The sequence below is a fragment of the Xiphophorus couchianus genome, chromosome 8 (assembly GCF_001444195.1).
Source record: "Xiphophorus couchianus chromosome 8, X_couchianus-1.0, whole genome shotgun sequence".
Taxonomy (NCBI): Eukaryota; Metazoa; Chordata; class Actinopteri; order Cyprinodontiformes; family Poeciliidae; genus Xiphophorus; species Xiphophorus couchianus.
This window is the reverse complement of record NC_040235.1, coordinates 13,879,368-13,901,459: the sequence shown is the minus strand read 5'-3', so window position 1 is coordinate 13,901,459 and position 22,092 is coordinate 13,879,368. Positions and strand designations below refer to the sequence as shown.

Genomic DNA, 22,092 nt, shown 5'->3' with positions numbered 1-22,092 from the left:
ATTTCAGTGTGGAAGAAAAAAATTTAAATAGTCCGATTACTTAATTTATTGCTTTGTGGTGAACGCAATTGAGAAAGAAAATCAAAGCTATTGATTTTATAAGAATATGTTCCCCCTTTGCATTAGAAAAAATTATTCATGCAACACATTAAGCTAATTTAAATCAGTAATTAGACCAGGCAAAGGGAGGATACAGATCCTTTAACCGTCTGATGGAGTTTCCTGTTTTGATCTACACAAACGTTTCGTGTTAAAAATGTTACAATGTAAAAATGACAAAGTAGAGATTCAGGTAGAGATCTGCGCACTATAATGTTTGAAGGGTTTATACATTGTACATCATCAATTGAGAATTGCACAGAGGCCATTCTCAATGATGAATGGAAACATTTGTAACTTACTTTCATGATCAACCAATTGTGTAGCTTAATGTTGCAACTTTAAAACAAAAATGTTGAAGCTTCCTTGATCTTGTTAAACAATAATATACTATTTTCAAATGAGCTCCCATCCCTGGCACTTTGAAGGTATGAACCAGTTATCTGTAAACTCCACCAAAGTTAATTAAAGTAGTATATTTATTAAATTAAGTACATGAAATTAAGTAAATTAAGTACATTGCCATTTTGTTGTACACACAAAGCATACTTCAACCAACCATATCTTTTTATTTTTTTTGTTTACATGTTTTTAATTAACTTTATCCTTCCAGTGTGTGCTTATATTCTGCTATGGCTACAGCAGAACCTCTGAGCTGTTTATGGGAAAAATTGTTTTTATGGACATGTAATTTCTAGCAATTCATGACGAGACTAGACTAGAACTGCCATAATCTTCTGCCATTTTATAAAAAATAAAATAAATAAATAAAAGAAATGGTTTTGTCGATGAATTCTGTTTTCAAGTCCCAATGATGTTTTCTTGTGAACAGCTGCATTCCCAGTTTTTTCCACCTAAATCTTTCACCAGCTGGAGAGACATATGAGCCCAGTGAAGTCTCTACAACTAGTAAAAAAAAAAAGTAGCAAACAGAATTCATTTTTTACAGTTCACCCCAGTTACTTTGTCTAATTTCTCTGATCAGCATTAAAATTCTCAACACTTTTAGTTCATCTTCCACAACATTTACTTCTTTGTACACATCAAAATAGCAGTTTCTCATTTCTTCCACCCATTTGCAAATGTTTGTGGATATGCATCAATTGATTCCACACAAAGCTCTGCTGTTTTATAACATTGTCATTTGCTTATGTCATGTTAATCAAACTTAACTAAATGCTGAACAGTCAGTCCCTATAAAACTAATTGTCCCCATTTCATTGCTGGAGTCACGAAGAACAAATCTGTTCAACTAGTTGTCAAAATGTCAATTTTACGCCTTTCTTCATCATAGTTTCCGGAAAATGTCTCACACCGTAAATAGTTTATCTCAGGTGAACCTAAGCTTTCACTGCTGAGGAGTGTGTGAAGCATTCGTTGCAACAGTTCCAATGTGTACTGCAACGTCGTTTACATTTTTGCACAGCTTTTCCCAAGTTGTACTTCACATTTGCACAACGCTTTGAAGAATTAAAAGTGCAAATAGCATATATATTAAAAAAAGTATAACAAACATTCACTGTCTGGTATTCCTCTTCTTCACTAAAGTGTAGATTTCTGCTATGCAGAGTGAAATGTCATAATGAAAACATGACAGAGCTATTTCACTATTTTTGTCATAAACAACAGTGTCAGGACTTTTTATTTTGTTGACACTGACACTTCATTGACATGCTTTTGAGGAAAGAACTGTTCCCCATCTTTTTAAAGTTTATAACTTTGCAGGTTAACCACCAGGTTTTGCAGTGTGTATGACTAGTTTACAGAAATATACAAAGTGTTGTGAAAATGCTAATGGTCAGAAATTCACCAAAACCACCTGAAAAACAAAACAAACAAAAACTGTAGCTTTGGAAACGATTTTGTGAAACTTTGCAGTGAAAGCCTATACTTTATTACCCAACAGGGTTTTTATTGTCAGTGTATATTTTTTAAAGACAAAAAAGGGCCCAAGTTAGTCATATCTTTAATGTCCAACATTTCAGCAGCCTGTAAAGACTCAAAAATGTGCTACAGGGAGAATAAGGATGTTCACAAAAATGAATGTTTCTTTTAAGGTTCTGCTGAGGCCTGCTAAACCGCTGCCTTCATAGTAGACAAAGAGACCAATAGCGTTTACTAAGAGGTCAGTGGGATTCCCTCAGGCCAAAGAGTGTAGGGATTAGCAAAGTGTGCAAAGAGCTGATTTTCTAGCAGATTATGTACAATCTGTTCCCCGTAAAGAAGACCCATCATCTCAGCACTCTAACACTGCAGCAACTTAGAACCTATTTAATTCAATGACAAATTGGATCATTTTTGCAGCTTCGCCTCGCCTTTACTCAGCTTCAGTATGGAAAAAAAACAGTTTTGCTGAACATTGGGGAGAGTTAAACCTTCTGCTTTTGGACATAATGACCAACATTTATTGTTTGGGTTGCCAGTTTGAAGAAAAATACACATGTCAACACATCTTGAAAAACATCAACTCCAAAGGTACTTTTTACCAATCAAAAGATGGAAAGCAATTCATAAAAAGAAATTTAAACTGAAATGCCAACTAGCTTGTAAACACTCAGAGCAGATGATCTTATGTTATGCGATATTCAAGAGGTTCTTTGTAATCACGAGTCCCATAATTGCCACAATCACTTTAGATGTGACAGAAGTGCCTAAATGACCATATGCAATTTGGTGCACATGATTACTATGCTTACTCTGTTGTTGTTCATGTGTAAATGAGGTAGAACCTTTAAGAAAAATGATGGTCTTTAAGATTAAAAGTTAAAATCTTTGAAGTCTTAATTTAGTAAAACAAAAAATGTAAGATGTTAGGAACAAGTACCTACTTATTACAGATTTAACCAAAAGACCAATTTTAAGTAGAGAATATAAAAGAAAAAAATCAGATGTAAAAACCTAAGCTGGAAAAATTGCGCAATTGTGTTTATTAATTTATTTTTGATTTTTTTTGGCCTGTAAATAGTTTCAAAACAATTTAAGCTGCAAATCTTTTGGGGTATGTCTCTACTGATCTTGCACATGCAGACAAATATTTGTGTCCTCTCTTAATGGTAAAATTGCTCTAAAACAGTCAGATTTAATGGAAGATGTCTATGAACATTAGTTCAGAAATCTTGCCACAAATTTCCAAAATATCATCCATACAGCATCCATCATGCAGCCACTTGCTCCAAAGGCCAGCTTGAAGAGCTGAAATAACCTAGCAGTCATTTTGTTATATTTCTGGAAGGAAACTGGAGTATCAGAAAGAACGAATGCTACAATAGGAAAACATGCACACTCTATGAAAGACGATTCCAGGGTCGGATTCAAACACAGAACCTTCTTGCCAGTAAGAGATGGGAGGCAGAGTGCTTGGAGGTGGATGTGACAACAGTGGAGGGCGATGAGGATTCCAGCGGATCCCATGTATAGTGTGAGTTTGATTTGAAGGAGGAAGAAGCAGCCCATAAGGCAGTCCCTCGAGATGGTTTGGTCAGGTAAGTTTTCATACTGAACCGTTGTGGGAAAGTGCAAAGAGATAATAACTCACAAGAACATTTGATTAGGCTTATCTCACTAGCCAGATGGTTCCTTAAATACATCAAGGAAAACGAGCAGATGGCATTCAGGTCTGACTGCAGCTTTCTGACGCAGCCACACCTCCATGAGGAAGACATGCAGTTCTGGAGACACAAACACACCTAACACATTCCAAAACAATGACACTCAGACTTTTGTTTGTTACAAATGTTGAAAGATTATTCAGCCTTTTGTCAACCTACATTTAAGACACAATACATTCCAAAGTGTCATTAAAGTCCCAATAAAATGCAACTTCAAAAGTTTTGCAGGGCCCTGTATGTTAGTAGCAAAACCAGAAAGCCCTGGGTTTACGTTCTTTCTTTAAGCTTGCGCAAAGTTCTTCCTCTGCTCAGACTTGAACTCTACATATGTATGAACAACTTTATGTTGCTTAGCTCTGTAATAGATTGCAATTTTTAAAACCATCAACAAGCAAATGTCAGCAATAATCCAATAGTTAAAAAAAATATGGTTTGGGTCATCACCATGTATCACAACCACATAAGATAGAATGTTATTCTATGTAAAAATATGTCTGATGTAGCAGTCAAATCCTTGGACGTCCATTTTTAAAATGGACATGGTATGTCCACATTTTGACTCTTTTAATAGGATCCAATTTTCAGCATCCATGAGAAAAGATAAATGTGAATAATATTCAAAAGTTGATTTAAGTTAATTCACTAAACAAAGCCCATTTTATAGATTACACCCAGTTATGTTGTCAAGCTGTTTATTTCTGATGATTATAGTTTCTTCTTCAAATAAGTTAAGTCAAAGTTTATTTATGCAGCACATTTACAACAGCTTCAGCTGACCAAAGTGCTTCACAACAAACCAAACATTAGATAACTAATAAAATAAGAAATAAAGTTATTTGCTTCATTTTGAGATTATTTTGGATCTTGGAAAATACTTCTGCTTTGTTATGATCTGTTCATTCAATAGTTGTTTTTCCCCCATCCAGGCGTCTCTTTTTTACTTGCTTAATATTGTATTCCTATTTGTGGGAAGGAGAAGGGCTGCACACTGACACAGTGGCACCAGTGGAGTTTTCATGCTTTCACCAAGCATGCAGGGATTCTTTCCAGGTTCTCCTCCCATAGTCCATAGACAAAACTATCAAGTCATCCTGTCAGGTTGTCTGAAGTCCCAACCTTCAGCCATAAAGAATGTTTGGTTTTAGGTAAATTGGTGCCCCATATAGAGAAGAGGTAGATTACAGGAGAAGGACAGTTATGCTGATTCAGTGTTGAGACAAATCCAGCATGTTGATTCAATTAATATCCATTATCACCTTCTGTGGGCATTAAATGAAAGAATAAAACTGCTGCTTGGATGACCTTCCCCTGAAGGTTTCTTTTTTTTCCATTTATCTGGGATGAAATGCAGAAGACTAAACCATCTGGTTTGGATTCCTTCCTGGAATCTCCCCCAGGATTTGTTTAGGGCACATCTCACCCGGAAAGAGGCCTTAGGGCAAACCCAGGACTTAGTGAGAAATTTTAATGTCTCAGTTTGCATGAAGACACACTAATCTTACCCTGAAAAGCAAAACGAGTTGGTTGAAATGAAGAACAAAGGCTACAATTTCTCAGATCCTTGAAAGCAAGTCCCTGAAAAGAGGTAGGTAATTTATACAGGGATAAAACTGGGATATGATAGCAATAAATTCAGAGTTATATCGTTGTCATGATAAGAAATGTGATCATGGGAACCAATAGCAACGCTGTTAACTCATCCCAATAATCCCCTCTGTCTACCTCCCTGAACGGACTTTGTAGCACTAAAACATTGCCTCACGTTTTTCCTTGTATTTAATATGGCTCACAGGGAACACTGATTCAATAAAACTTAACAGCAGGTTGTAAAAAGCTGCTTACCTAGCCAGTGTTTCATGTGAATAATTCTGTTTACTTTCATAAAGAAAATCCAAACCAAGTCTCTCTTTTCCCCCTTTTAAATGTTACGCTTAATGAATTAATGTTGCATGATAACAGAAGCTCTTACTAAACAATTTTACCCCGCAATATAGATTTTTTTTTTTCTTGTGCAAAACTAACATACTGTTTAATCAAGAAGCAAATACATCGTGTGTTATATCAGTTTGGCCACTAGGGGTCACCATTGTCTGTGATTTAATTAGAGTCTGCACTCAAAAAGAACAAAGAGGGCTGTGCCTGCAGATATTTATATTCGTTGAAAATAGTTCACTTTGTTCCTCTATCCTATCATAACTTTTGCATTCCCTTCTGCGTGCCTTGCTCCATCATAATAAATTACCGTAAAATTATGACTTACAAAAAACAAAAAGAAACCAATCTGGCAAGTTTTTGAAACAGGTGGCCCAAGTTTCAGTAGTGAGATGCGACGCTACATCCTGCTCGCAGATGGGTCATATGGGCTGCTTCCTTCCTTTGACGGGCTGATAAAAAGCACCTGTTTACACTTCTGAACTGATCAGACAGGAAGTGAGAGTACATTGTCAGCACTGTTGTGGGTCTGCTGAGAGCTTCAACCTGCTAGCCATGTAGTTTTGAGAAGAGTTCAGCTTACACTTCTACAGAAATGTTTTGTGAATTAAGTACATCATGCCCTGCAAAACTATTCACACCATTTTAACATTTTCATATTCTGTCATGTCACATTATCTTACATGGTGCATCAACTCAAAGCAGACAATATATCCCATGGAGAAAAAAAATAACACACAATTTTCAGCTTTTTGTAAATACAAATCTAAAAACGCTGGAGTGCATTTTGAATACCCCACTCTGAGGCACCAACATGAAATAAAGTGGAAACAAATACCTCCAGAAGTGACCGAATTAATAAACCGAGTGTGACCAGAATGGCTTAACATCAAACATGCTCATCATAAAACTGATAGGCAGAAGAAGGACAGCATTAAGAAATCAAACAGCCACAATTCAGGAGGAGATGCATATCCACAACTTAAGTGGGAGAATCAGTTGACAGAATATTTCCTAGTTTTGTCCTCGGAAAACAAAGTATGGCAAAAGATAGCAAGAACATAGAAAGAAAGCCTGAAGAAGCACTTTTTAAAGTCTGCCACAAGCAATACAGGAGAGATAAAACCAGTACAGGACTGGTTGGCCCACACTGTTTGGCATAAAATTAACACTATATGTACCTGAAAACCTCCCATTATACTAGAATCCCACTGAAGTAAGGTGATGACAGTATCATGCTCTGGGAACGTTTTTTTCTCCAGTAGGGATGACAGGATCACAGGATTTGAACGATCCAGTCAAAGTTCTGACCTAAATCTACCCCAGTCTGTGGTAGAATTTCAAAAAAATATGTTCGCAGTTGGTCTTTATTCAATTTAAATGGTTTTGGACTGTTCTGAAAATATGAATGGGTGTAAATTTTGATCATCACATGTGCAGAGTCAGTACAGGCAAACCTCAAAAGACTTCCAGCTTTAAGTGGAATGAAAGCTAGTTCTACCCAAACAAAAATAAATGCATGCTGCTCTTTGAATTGTTATTTGTAAAATAAATTAAACTCATGTAATGTTTCCCTTCCACATCCTAATAATAATCAACTTTATTTTTGTCTATCACATAAGACCCCAATAAAATACATTGAATTTTGTAGTTGTAACATGACAAAATGTAAAAAGGTGAAGGGGCTTGACTGTTTTTGCAAGCTCTGGAGAGAAGGAACAACTTCATGTATGTAAAACCTGCATGTTGCTTCAAGTTAATGTGTTGTAGTTTTAAAACATGCTCTTTAAAATAATGTCTATTGACTTTGGCACTCTTTGAAAGGGCAAGCCTAAAAGAGGGAAGAGGTAATTTTAATGAGATTTCAGATTAACAGGAATTACTGACCCAGAAGTTGATCTTATGGGAAAAAAACAAAAATGTAATTTCACATCTCTATTCTCAGCTGCAGGTTTCTGATCTAATTTCCCACTTCTGGCTTCTTAGTTCACCAAGACAGGTGTTAACAGTGGAAAAAAAAGAGTTGGGTTACAATAGTTTCCTTTGTTGAATGAAAAACAACCAGACAGAGCCTGTAGCCATCAGTTGTGGCAAAAACTGTTTAGCCTCTGGCTCCCAAGCAGAGTACAGGGGAGGAAACGACTGTTTGAACCTCTCCCCCTGGGCTCCGGGCTCTGTCTGTGAGATCCGGGTGCGCTGACAATATTAGCACGCGTGATCTGAGAGTCTGATCAAAGCTGGCTCGTTCTGCCCGACCGATTTCTAAAGGATTATGGATTAGGGAGCTGGGATGCTGGGAGAGACACAGAAGCAACCCTGAAGAGACAAAAGAGGATGGTGAAGGTAAGGAATGAGTTAGGAAGGGATAAGGAGATGTTGAGGAGGACATAGGGGTCAAAAGAGACACACAGAGGCCATTTTGAGACAGACGTTCAGGCCAAAATGAATGGTGCCTTATTATATCCTTAGGTTACTCGGCAGACAAGGCTGCGCTGCTGCTAAAGTCTGACGCATACCTAGAGGAAACCCCCTGCTGTGCTTTAATAATGAAATAAGTTCCACAACTCACAGGTACTCTGTGTTTAGCAGCTTAATAAGATTATTTTTGTTCTTCATTTACAAGCTGATTCAGTTTTCAGTGGAAAGGACGAGCCAAACAAGAAGGTATTTTGACTCCATTGTTTCCAATGATTTCACGTATATCAGAAGGTTTGAGTGGTTCTCACACTCTTTTGGTAGTCTTGGGCGTTGTTCAGTGAAGGGTGGATAAGTGACCTTTAACATAAGGAGGTCAAAAATAAAAGTCAGAGATTGTTTACCAAACACCAGAGAAAGTTTGGTGTTTCCAGTTTTTTAAGAGGAAAACTGGTTTCTTAAAGGGCACACATCATCATTTTCACAGCTTTTCCTTTTCGGTTGTATTCGGCTTGTAGCTTCTAATAGTTGTACTCATTTCCATGTATAAAATCAAAAGATATGTAAAATGGCATAAAAATATATACATTGTTAAAAGAACAATATAGAAATTATATATATGTTTATTTATATAAATATATATATAAAATTGCTGAATGAATGGATGGATGGAGAAATTGATAGATTGATGGTTAGCAGTTGACTGAACAGTCTGTCATAGCTGTAGCATAAATTGTGTTCTCATCCCTCAACCTCATGTTGTTCTTTACCTCAGAGCTGAGGTATTTCACACCTCACCATATATTTCATATTCCGGGGGCAAAACATTTCCAACATACAGACTGTAGCTGGTTGTCAATGCATTCTCATTATTTACTTCTTCAAGGTGCATCCTTTTCTGTGTTGCCACTAAACAGCCACACAACCATTACATTTAGTAATAGATATGCCTTGTCATTTTTCTATTTATAGCAATAGGCAGCCTCCTCTGGTGTTTCAGACCAAATCCAAAGTGTGAGTTTTGAGTAGTGAGTTTTTGTTTTACAGAAGTGTGGCTCCAACTGTTCCTTTAGTGTGAGAAAAGTGTGTTTCAAAATCACTTATGTGCTTTGAAAAAGAATAGAAATTCTGGTTGAGATTTATCCTCGTGATACTTTTTTTTTTAAATACAATGATATCTGCCTTTTAGAAAATAAACATGGCCTAACGTGTGCTTGTTAAGTACATCTTTTTTCCTTTTATTTACTTATAGCTCAACAGGTAACTGAATTAATAACTAGTTAAATAAAATGGCAGATCATACCTCCATTCATGTAGTGACATAAAGCAAAACATATCAGTGTTATACTACATATGCCATAGTCACAAGTTAGAAATTGTACAGAAAGGCAACATGTTGTACCCTAATGCAAATTCCAACTTAATGATTTCTTTCCCTGTCTTTGAAGCACCTTATCAAAAGTTTGACATTTCAAAAGGAGATATGAACAACTAAAGACCCTAAGTTGACAAAACTAAGTTTTACAGGGTCAAGGCTACTCAAATGTTATCTTATTTGGATAAAATAATGTTCAAATAATGTTTGAATGGACGCTTTGAACTGAGCATAATTAAAGTAACTGTTCTCACACTCTTAAAGTTGAGGATGTGTTCGGTTTGTATTTGCTACATGAAACACTGCAGTTTCAGTTACTCACTGTCTTCTCAGATGTTCCTGCTTCATTCACATTGAAACCAAATGTTGTTCTGCAGTACTAAATGGTTATTAAAGCAGAAGTGAGATGATTTTAACCCACTGAAAATAACAAAAAGGAATAAGACCCAAAGCAACCATGCAGCAGTGAGCAAATAATTCAACACCTGCTTGCCAAATATCCAAAAGAGACCCAGATGAAAGGTCAGTGTGAGGCAAGTTGTTCACCCCCCACTAGATGTGTACTTGCTCTGGCCTTTAGCCGATTAATTATCTCATAGTTTATGACACCAGGGTCGGTGTTCAGGCAATTGCATTACACCACACACTCCGAGCAATCTGGGAATTTGTTCCTGCTGGACAGTCTGTTTGAGCATGTGTGTAAAATAAATAAGGGAGGAGACTCTTTACACATGTAAAGGGAAAGAGGAACTGCTTGCTATGTTCCAGCAGTTTCGTCATTTAGGTAGATTTATTTAATTTGAGAAGATCTACACCAGTAAAGCACACTGAACAGGGAACCACCCTGTGGCACGCTGCCCTATTTGCCTGAGCCTCTATCATTTCCTGGGTATAGCCAATAGCAATAAAGGAAGTGGTCTCACTGTCACAGAAACAGTTGGCACGGAAACAGCACATTACACCATCATCCAATCCCCCTCCCATTCCTTTGTCGTCATGTTTGTCCTCCCTCCCTGTACCCTCCTCCTCCCTCCTCTCCCTGTCCTGCATGTTTTTTCACTCATCAATGAAATCACAACCAAACCTACTGCTGGCCCTGTCATGAAGAATATTACACCCTCAAAGAACAGATGATAATTTGCTTTCAACAAAGCCGTCAGGGTGCGCAGCCTCCCCCCACAGCCAGAACAAGAATCGAAACAAAGATGCTGAAACCATCAACGTGTGTTTTCCCTCTTTTCTCTGTCACTCTCATGATTTAATCCTTACCTCTTCTCCCTCTCTCTCTCTCTCTCTCTTTATCTCCACTGACTCCTCCCTCTGTTTCTGTCCTGCACTCCCTCTCTCTGCCTCTCCGTCTCCGACACACTCAAACACACACCCTCCACCCCCATCGCTGCAGTGTCTCAACTGCCTTGGAGCAAGCAAGAGAGGATACAGAACACAGACGGTTAGAAGACAGAAGAAGAGGGCCGCTGAAAGAGACACACACAAACAGAGAGAGAGAAAGAGTGAGAGGCGTACTTTGTGTGTGCAGTGAAAATGGGGACAGCATGAAGATGAAGCAGAGGCACTGAAGGTGGATTGCTCTGAGCCTTCTCTTTCCCTGCAAGGGCTTGTCTGCAGTATCCTTTTGTAAACGGATGCTGGCTTGAGATCACGGTAAGCCACTCTTACTGTGCCTTTTTTCTCTTATCTGCACAATGGTGGCCATTCTGTTGAAGCAGAGTGATAAAATGGGGAAAGAGATGTTCAGAGATGGCACTAAGGCAGCCAGTCAGGCTGTCCAATCCCCTCCTCCACCCTCTTAGCTCAGTGCCAATGGACGCTGCTATCTTACATTTGCAATTTGACTCATCATCTCCCTAGAGCATCTTTGATTCTTATAGAATGCTTTTATGTGAATACAGCGCTTAGTTTATGTAATATTATATGTAGGACAAGTGGAGGATGCAGCAAAGATGTGTGCATGTGTGTGCGCGTGTGTGGATGTGATCAGTCCAGGCCATAAGCTGTACAAACAGGGAGGGGAACAGGAGCAAAAAACCCGCCATCACACAATCAGGTGCTGAGCACAACTGGGCTTTACCAGACAGCCAATGTGCACAGATCCCAAGGAGTTTTGGATAAGACGGCAAAATCGAGGCCCTGGAATCACCGTGAGATTTTGCGAGTGAAGCTTCCCGTTTTCCGTTGCAGGGAGCCAAATTACATCGATTAATAACAATCTCCTTCTAGAACCATAATCCATTTGGTTTACTTGTGTCCAGCTGTTCATAGATCTACTGTAAATCTTGATGTTGGGAAGAGGACGGGAGGGGGCAGAAGGGAAGAGCGACGAATGTTCGTTACCCCAGTGGGAGAGAAAAAGCAGGACGGTTGTGACATTTTGTATCTCCACAGTCTTTCCTATTTACAAGAGCTTTACTGTATTTTATTTTCAGTGGGGGTTGGGATTTATTGTGTGGCACCAGAAGAACATGTGTGTTTGTGTACACTCTGTGTGTGTGTGTTTGCCTTACACACTCAAGAGAAAGAGAGAGAGGGTGAAAAAAAGAGAAAGCTTGTGCAAGGGAGCGGTTGAGGGGCTGGAGGGAGGGGGGTTAACAGTAGGGAGGCAGATGGGGCAGAGGGGCGGAGGTTGATGCAGCAGAGAGCAAGAGGGAGAAAAGAAGGAATGGAAGATTTGCTACAGATTGGATGGATGAGCAGGCGGGGTCGGAGGGTGTGGAGAGGGGGATAAAGGTGGAGGGGGCAGAGGGTGGTGGTGATACTTTCACGGTGGAGGGAAGGCAGCGCGTTGCTGAGCATGTGACACAGAACGCTAGATGAGTTGGCGAGAGATCCATCCAACCGAGACCCTGAGACATCGATGAATCAAGACAAAGATAGTGGAAAACACAACCTCCTTCAATGAGTCCATCAAATCTGACATACTGGATACCTTTACCGAACCTCTGGGATATTGGTGATTAGGGAACATTGGGACTTGACAGGAACATTAATCTTCTAGGCTAAATTTGTAATGTAGCTCTAATTAGAAACTAGGCTTGGGATAGTTACTGACACTGACAAGGTATTTCAAGGTGCAATAAATGAAAGGTTTCACAAGTGCAAACATTATCTGTCAATGTTCCAACAGTTTTATTGATGAGATGCAAACGAAAGTGGCAAAGAGACTAGAGTTTTTAATGTAGTGCTGCCTGCCTCTTAACTGCTGTCGGACAATATATCAAATTTCAAAAGTCATCATAACATTGTGTGCAATATTGCAACTGAAAATGATTTTTTGAATGCAACAACTGGTAGATATTATATTATAAATGCCATGCTACTACATTCTGCATGTAAATAATGTTTTGGGCCTGCTGGGTGTAGTTTTACTGCCCTTGATGCCAACACTTGAGGAATATCTTTATGATGAAGGAAAAGAGAAGTAAAGTTCTAAAAAAAAGTGGGTTAATTATAATCTATGTTGTCACAATATGCAGGAACAGTATCTTAATTAAATGTTTTCCTGATATCGCATATGGCCCTAGTATAGTATTATCTACTCACAGAGAAAAAATATTTTTTTGAAATATTTCTAGCCACTAAAACACAGATAATCAAGAATTGAGCACTAAAAGAGCCACACCTTTCATTCTTGCCAAGGTAACACTTCATTTGGTAACCCACAGATTTTATTGTGTTTGATAAAAGCACTTGGAGTGACTATCCACTTATTGTCCATAAATGCTTATTCTTTGTCAGCGGTGGTAAGAGTTCGATCCATAATCAATAGGTTGCCAGTTTGAGTCCCCGCTCTGCATGTCTCAGTTGTTGCGTCCTCCACCCGCCTTGTCTGCTGGTGGTGTTCCGACAGCCTGGTGGTGCTGGAGCATGGCAACTGTGGCTACTATCCAGTACCTTTCCACTATTAGCATGTGAATGGGTGAATGACTGAATGTAGTGTGAAGTGCAGTGGCCTATGCAAGTACAGGCCATTTGTGGAAGGGTTGACACCGATCTCCTGCAGTCATTGGACAGGATGCAGGTGCACCTTGGACAGTTTGTTGGTGCATGAAACGGCAACACACAGGCATGTAGGGCAAACAACCACACACACACACACACACACATGCCCTCATGCCCATTTGCAATTTAGAAAGACCATGTAACTGAACATAAACATTTGAGACTATGGGAAGTTAAGGTTCCTATTGAGCAGTGATTCCCGGCTCTGACCTCCATGCACACTGCTGTGCAAGTTTTAGATGTTCCCTTGCTTTTGCACACTTGTTTCAGATGATTGTAGTTCAATAAAAGCCTGTTAATCAGCTCTAGATTGAAATAAGGTGTGCTTAGGCAGACAAACACCTAAAACATGCGGGGCAGTGTGCCTGGAGGACCAGTGTTAGGAAACACTTCTATAAAGAACCTTTGCATGCAGAACATGCAGAAATGACCTGACCGCGATTTGAACCCGTGACCTTCATCTTCCAAGTCAACAGTGCAAACAACTGAACCACTATGCATTGTACTATGCCTGAAACCTTTGTGGTATTGATACCTATGGTGCTTCTACTCAAAGTTATTATACCATGAGAATGTTATACCAGCTAATGCCTGTTAGAAACTGTTTACTTTTACCTCTTTATAGAGGAAATGTGCCCTGACAAGGCCCAATTCTGTTTGCTTAAGCTACAAGGAGATAATACAATAAGAGAGCTTTTTCTTTAACTATATAATATTGGATACAGTTATATAAATTGATTTCCCCCCCCAAAAATACACAACTGAGATGAACTGCAATAATGTTAGCACTTTCTTGGAAGTATTTGTGTAATTAATTTAGCAGATCCTTCCGAGTGCCATCATGTGAATATGTTGTGGCAACATCAGTTACTGGAATACATACAAAATCTGTGGGCTGAAACGCAGCAGCTGGAAGACAAAGTGGTAGCACAACATTAGCTGTTTAACATGCAAACAACCTTTTGTGTTCTTGGTGTTTTTATCTGGTGAATATCTTGCTTTGTATTTCAGCTTCCATGTAGCTCAAATGCTGTTTCAGAGATGGGTTGGTAAACATTCAACGGAAGAACAAAGAAGAACATATCTTAAAGTGATAGTTTAGATAATTTGAAGTGAGTCTCTGTTAATTTATTATCAGTGACAGTTTCCTTACCTGTATAAACATTTCATATTTGTGTGAGTTTGTAGTCAAATAAACTCACAGTTGTTAGCCTTCCACTGTTAGCATATTCCTTCAACTTTGTGTTATTTTTTTATAGAACAATATGTGTGTTACTACAGACCAGCTTAATTGTCAGTCTGCTTTAATGGTGAATTTACTTTGTCACAGAAGTTTGAGATCGGATTTGGAAATTACATCACACTTGAGTTTAAGGCATTTCCAACCCTACCCTGCCATACTCTACCCCACCTAACCATTACTCCTTAACTAAGAATGAAGTAACCTTCTGAATTATGTTATAGTGTAACTTGTGTAACAGCATCAAATATGACACATTCTTGTGCATTTACAGTCCTCATAAGTATTTGTAAATTCAGGCCCATGATGCTGTCAAGAGTCTAATGCAGCACAATTTTGTGCACATTGAAGGACAAAACCCCCGCCAGCAACAAACATGACAATTATCTTTTGTAAAAGATCATCAGCCTTGGACTCCTCTACAAACTCAGTCATATCAGATCTTTCTACTACAGGCCAGTGAACGATAAACAATATCAACTTCAAGGAGCCTCATGTGAAAAGATGTGAACTTTCAGTTTTTAAAAAGACCAGCACAACCAGGTTGCCTAATTTGTGACAAATACTAGCTGAAAAATGGGAGGCCACTCTTTAGCAATGTTTGACCTGGCTGGTGACCAGCATGATGAGGAGGTGTCTGGCCCGCGTGGTTCTTCCAAATGCTTCTAAGGCTTGTGCTTGTAATTGTCAGCCTGTCTTGTTTTTCAAATTTGAATAATCTATCAACAAAAAAAAACAAAACAACACCTTTCAAGAGAAAGTAAGGCGTTGAAATAGAGGGTTTGGCAAGCTTTTCATTAGTGCAGTCCTCATACTAGATTGCATTTTTGTTAAAAAATATGGCACCATTCAAAGCTAAATCAACAGACTCCAGAGTAGTAAATGATTTACTAAGAAGAAGAATTGTTGCAACAAAGGAATGATAAAACACAATCAAACAAAAATGACCTTATTTGCTTTAATAAGCATAACACAGAAGTCCCGAGTAACACTAGATTTAAAGTGATCACAACATTCAACAACATGTCTAGCCTACGCTTCTCAAGGGTCATGAAACCTGTCACCACACCCTGGTAGCTTCTATCTAAAACTTTTGCGAGCAGAAGTACTCTGACATAGATTCAACCGGCCTAACCACCAAGACAAGAAAACCCTGCACAGCACATAAATGAACCATTCCTCCAACTAAATCAGTCAAATTATTGTTCTTTTTGCTGAACTGGTGCTAGACTGCATGCTGCAATTTAAGGAGTTTCTGGTGTGACAAACCATATGCTGACTTGACCTCCTTTCACCTCTTTTGTTACTTGCAACCTCCATTAAACTGTGTGACATAATAGCAAGAGACAGACTTGGGTTTTTAAAAGAGGCAGTGGCTTGTTGAGGAAGCAATTCTTGCACAGAGGAGTTTAATGTCACAGACCAGTGCACTTTAGGCCGGGTTTTTTTCACCTCGTAGGTGAGCACACCAGCAGCTTGGACAATTAAACTTAGCTCTATTACAGTAAAGTACCAAGGGGCCCAGGCTTAGTTCCCTCTGCTACCTACTTAATAAAATGATTAATCTGAGATGTCATTCATTTCCTCAAGAGGGAACAGCAGAATTATCTAAGAAATCTTTGACATTTTGGAGGAATAGAGCTATGTTAAAGTTTATTTTTATAACCATATAAAATGTGTCAAACCACAGAGAAACTTGTTATTATTCAAAGTGGAATGACAGCCCCTTGCTCTGATTTAGCTGGCACAGCATCTCTGTTTGTTTTGGGTCTTCAATCCCAGTCAGGTATTGGGACAAAGTGTCATCGCCATAAAGACTTGTTTTGGCAGCCTTTTCTTTTAGATGGACATCAGCACAGAGATAGGACTTTAAACTACTTACCTGAACCTTATTTATCTTACAAAGGTATTCATGCCCTTGCAGTATCACACATTTTATCAAGTTACAACAACATGAAATCAAGTTACAAACTTTTATATACTCCACTGTTATTTTGTGTGTTAGACCAGCAAAAAACAGCACAAAACTCTGACAACCTCAAATGAGATCCAGTGCATCCAAGCAATCAGCTTCAGAAGTCATCTAAGTATCAAATAGGGCCCACCTGGGTGTAATCTGGGAAGGTTGACAGGTTATTGAAGAACAGCGGCAAAAAAAACAACTAGTTGAAGAAGTGATAATTTTGCTAACCATCTTAATTCAGGGTCAGGTAATAAAACAAACAAACAATAACACAACCTTTAAACATTTTTAATTTGAACCATTCAACTCATCAGCTGAAAATGGAAAGAAGTTTTCACAGAAGCAAATCTACCAAAACATGGCAGTTCACCTCAACTGCCATGGAGAAAATTAGTTAAAGAAGGACCCAAGAGGCCCTTTGGTCTCTGGAGGATCTCCAGAAATCCTCAGCTCTGGTGGGATAATCTGTTAACAAAACTATTACATGTTGGGCTAACATGTGGAAGAAGGATCTTAGGTCAAGTGGAACTTATATGGAAAATGCAATGTTTGGTTGAAAACTGAGAGCCATCCTGAACGCACCGTCCTTATGAGGAATTGGCAAAAGCAAGTTGGTGATAGGATTCTTATGCAGGGACAGAAAAGCTGGTTAAAGCTAACAAGAAAACCAGTTATAGACTCAGCAAAAGATTTCAGTCTGAACCAGATGTTAAACTTTCTGCATGACAACAACAACCCTAAACATATTGTCAGAACTACAATGGAACAGTTTGGATTAAAGCTTATTGATGTGTTAGAATAAACCAGTCAAAGTCTAGGCCAAAATCCTGTTTTGAGAATTTTGGCTTGAGAACTGATGTTAATTCTAGAGATGAAGTCTCTATGTCAGTGGTCCTCAAATCCAGGCCTTCAACCTTTAGATGTGTCCCTGGTCCAACATTCCTGAATTAAATGGCTGAACTACATCCTTAGCAAGCAGTCAAGTTCTCCAAAGTTGTGCTAATGACCCAATTATTTAACTCAGGTGTGTTGAAGAAGGGACAAATCTAAAACCTGCAGGATTGGTCTCTGAGGACTGGATTTGAAGAACTCTGCTCTATCCAATGATATTTTGAACTGACTTATTTGGGCTATTTTGCAATGAAGTATGATCATTTCATTTATATTCCTAGGTTGAAGGTTAGTAGACATCCCCCAAAAGACTGCAATTGCATTGGAAGAAGGTTCTACAAGGCACTGACTCAGGGAATACAAATGGAGAGCAAAATTTAGACTTTTATTGGTTAAGAATATAGAAACCCATGCTGGACAAACTCTTAAAAAGTTCAAGAGTAATAAACACTTTTACAAGGCAGTTCAACAGCTAAAGATCCACATGGATGGCCACCTATTGAATTGAACTAAATCTTAGGACTGGCAGTGGGTGGGATCTGTGTGAACAAACAAGGATTAGGTTATCTTTTGGTGTTACATAAAAACAACATGGGCTCAATTCATCCCTCCCTGTCTCTTTGCCCTCCTTTCTAATCATTGCTGGTACTTGCACACAGGGGCCTGTCTGTTTTCCCATAGCTGCGGAGCGAGACGGCCTTACTTCCAGCTCTCAAATCTGAGTGATGAGAGGACAGAGCAGAGGGGACTAACAGAGAAACTTTGTGTTCCATTGCACACACATAACAGCGGTCATATGACAACAAGGAGGTAGAGAGGGAGGGGGAAGATGAGGCTGAGCTGTGGGGGTGCACTGGCAAGGGTTGGTGTTAAACAAAAATCAAAGTGGTCCACATTTGTGTGGGGTTACTTTGGGTGAGTGGGCGTGGGGTGGGAATGTGTACACATGAGGGTGGGAATGTGTTGTTGCATTTGAGTGTGGTTGTTTATCTATTAGTTTGGGTCTTACACTGCCCCCTTTCCTGGATCATCTTGGGTGTTTAAATATTAAACACCCCTTTACATATGGGGTTCACTGCCCCCCATGCAGGGGCTGTTGCCTCTCCTTGTGTTCATGAGTCTCAGTGTTCAAGGTTTGGTGCTTGGGTATGTGAGTTCTCGGTCTACTGGGGTGTGGTGGGTCTCTGTGCCCATGGATGGATCTTCTCTAGCATAGTTGGTTGCCAGTGGAGCCTGGGGGCTTGTCACTGTGGCCCCTGAGGCATCTGCATTTTGGCTGCTGGGGGGTTCCTCCAGGGCTCTCCTCTGCTCCGCTCTGGAAGGTGGGATGCGGTTATCTCTGTGATGATGCTCCCACGGCTTCATGCTCAGGGGCCCTCTGGATGTCTGTGGCTTTGGTCTCTCTCATGTCTGCTTCAGGTCCTGGAGGGCAGGTCTGTGGTTCCCCACACCTGGTATTGAACATTGTTATAGAGAAACCAAATATAGACAAACACGCTCACAACCAACATGCACATACATGCACGAATGTTTAGAATCAAGTGTTTTTAGATACACTCTCAGTTGGGCTACAGTTGGTATGTACATATGGTATTATTTACTTGTACCATGTACGTTTTAGCAACGTTATCATTGTTACCACAAAGTAATTTTAAGTACTGCCCTTTAACATTTTCTTATTTCTCTTCATTATCATGTTAATATCAATCCCGAAAAGCTTGATGTTTAACAACTCAAACTGTCTTTGCACAAACACAGAGATATACTGTATGCTCAGCGTTGTGAAAAATCTAGATTCTAGAGTTTTTACTTTTCTCTCACAGTCAAATGTTTCAAATCCTCAAACTAATTTTAATATCAGGATAACTAGACCTAATAAAAATATTTACAAAAGATTTCATTTATGAAAAAATAACAACTTGGCCCTATTTTAAACAAGTACTTAATGGAAGTAAGTGTTTGCTGTAGAAGGAGAGATTTTGAGTATGAAAGGCCTCTTTACAGATCATGCTGCAACATCTTATCAGATTGAAACCTAAACTTTAAGTAGGCCACTCTACAGTCATTTTTTCTAGCTATTTCAGTTTGACAAACTGTGCCTTGGATCATTGCATTGTTGCATTTTCCAAGAATGGCTGAACTTAAGGCCTTTAACTGATAGCCAAATATTCTCAAGGTAGCTCAACATATCGGACTACTACACTGAATGGGTTAATGACAGTTATATTACTGGATCTGTCTCAACGTTTGAAGTTTGTCCTTTTCTCTGTTCTATTTATCAAAATCATGAAAACATCTAAGTTTGTAGTTCGGAGAAATCAGCAAGTGTCTGGGAACCACAGTTTCTTTCTGCTGCAGGAAGCATTTATCTTATCTGTCAAGACACAAATTAATAACTCACTGAAGAGAGTTTGACTAAAGAATAGGTACATGTAATGTGAGCTGTTCTGTTCTACATGATGCAGTTTGCAGTGGGAAAACAGATACGTTTATTCACTTGTCTACCATGAACAATCTCATGTCTTCACATTAGACGGGCTGCCCGTAGCTCAGTCTGCACACAAGCATGCCATTGTCATCACTGGTCGGCCTTGTGACTCAGTGTGACCCACTGGATTGTAGAAAAGGGTACACAGCCATTGAGATCAGGAGCGTTAAATGGAGCATTATCATGAAAAGCATCTAGCATACAGAGAACCCCTCCACCCCCCAACCAGACCCCACCCTGTAAACAGCTCAGTGTTTTTAGGGGGGAGTAGAAGGAATAAAACACAGCCTGTCATTGTCTGGCATATAGGGAAAGAGTGGTGTTCTTGCATGTGTACAGTCAATCTTTAGAGCAATCTTGCTCTAAAGGCCCCACACAGGGCACCATGTAAGAAAAACACTCAGAAAATATTCAATAAACTATCTGTCCAACAATATGAGTAGAACACAACACATAATATTGGGTTAAGAAGAACGGGATGATAGAACATTTTAGCAATATTGTTGGGATAAATAAATTGATTGGAGTATAGCTCCGATTTCATGTCCATAATCTGTTCCATCACATTCCAATTTTCTCTATTAGATTGCTATCTGGCAACATCTGGAGTACAAGAAACCAATTTGAAAGGATTTGACCTTTGTGAGAGGGTGCATTATTGGGCTGAAAGTAGCCATTAGAAGATGGGGACACTGTGGTCGTAAAGGGATGGATCAACAAAAAAGCTCAGGTAGAAAGTGATGTTTAAATGACTCTTGATTGTTTCTAAAGGGCCCCAAGAAAATCTCACTCACATCATCACACTACCAAAACTGTTACTTGTACTATAAAGTGGCCAGTGACAGTTTTTATGCTCGTCTAATGTGTTTAAACTGTGGACTCCTGAATATTAGAAATTAAGTTCTCAGTGTTGCTTTACCTACCTGTGCCGCTTTTATTTCTGGATACACCTTTCAGGAAATATGCAATACTCTTAACTGTGCAATATTTTCAATATAACCACCCTGTTGCAGTTGCTGAGTATTTGTTCTTAAATTTGTGTTCATATTCCTCCTCTTGTCAAGAGCTTCTATATATTTTAGATATTTATATACTCTGGACAACAATTTTAATGGGCCTGGACTGTAGGTTTTATGTACAAATGGCAAATGATGAAATACTGAGTTTATATCCACTGTCTCTGTTTAGCTTCTCCTCCTGAAGGAGTGTTACTGCAATCTGGGAACACAGATCACCAGCAAAAGCATTAAAAAATAGATGAATCAGCTCAACACAGATCAAACTTTGACTGTTTGATGATTATTATACGTACCAATCCTGACTCTACTATGACAGAAAGGAAAGAAGAGTTCTATTTGAGATTATAATTATTTATCTAAATAGATAATTTAAGACAGTTTTATCATGGATAAGCTCTGAAACTGACTTTAGACCAGTTTTAGGTCAGAGGAAGTTTGTAATAAATCACAGATCTTTTTTAATTAAAACATGCAAGTGATGTCTTGTAGGATCAGTAACCATGTCTGTGCCATTCAAGCTCAAAATCTGTGAATGATCAGCATTTTATGTGTCCAATAAAATATGTCTCAGAGCAAAAATACTGTAAAATATTTCAATTTTCCCAATTAAAATATCTTAAAAAGGTATTGATGAGACTGTTACTATCTTCTTTCTTCTCCATGGGTGTCCTGGAAGAATGTCTGCACTTTCTTTACTTAAAGATTTCCACTAAGGTTGGCAGATTTAATCAATGTGATAATAAAACATTGTGACAATTGTCATGGGTGGCTGAGTTTACATGTTGTGTTTGCAAACATAAATGCAGAACTGTTGCCTCTCTTGACTTAGAGTTAACAGAAAATATGAGTCATCTCACAGTTTATATGAGTACAAACTGAAAAATGATTGAATTAAAGTGCTTCAAATAATAAAATGGTAAAAAAAAATTTAACATCCTCCCACAATAAGAATATTGGTCTTATTCATCCAATAAGACCTCCCTTCCTCCTGGGGCCAATTTGTGGTATGTTTTTGCTCACATTTTTCAAATTTGGGGAAGAATGG

At 38.8% G+C, this 22,092-nt stretch overlaps 1 protein-coding gene across 2 annotated transcripts in view; it reads left to right on the top strand.

Moving 5' to 3' along the window:
* Positions 1 to 7,835: 7,835 nt before the first annotated feature.
* Positions 7,836 to 22,092, top strand: part of gnaz (guanine nucleotide binding protein (G protein), alpha z polypeptide) — a 45,235-nt gene continuing 30,978 nt past the window's right edge. Inside the window, exon 1 of one of the 2 annotated variants that reach the window (XM_028025399.1) lies at positions 7,836 to 7,982. The gene's annotated coding sequence lies outside the window, so the exon portion shown is untranslated. Of the gene's footprint in view, positions 7,983 to 10,779; positions 11,092 to 22,092 lie in introns of those variants that run through there. The other variant, XM_028025398.1, reaches the window with a different exon arrangement.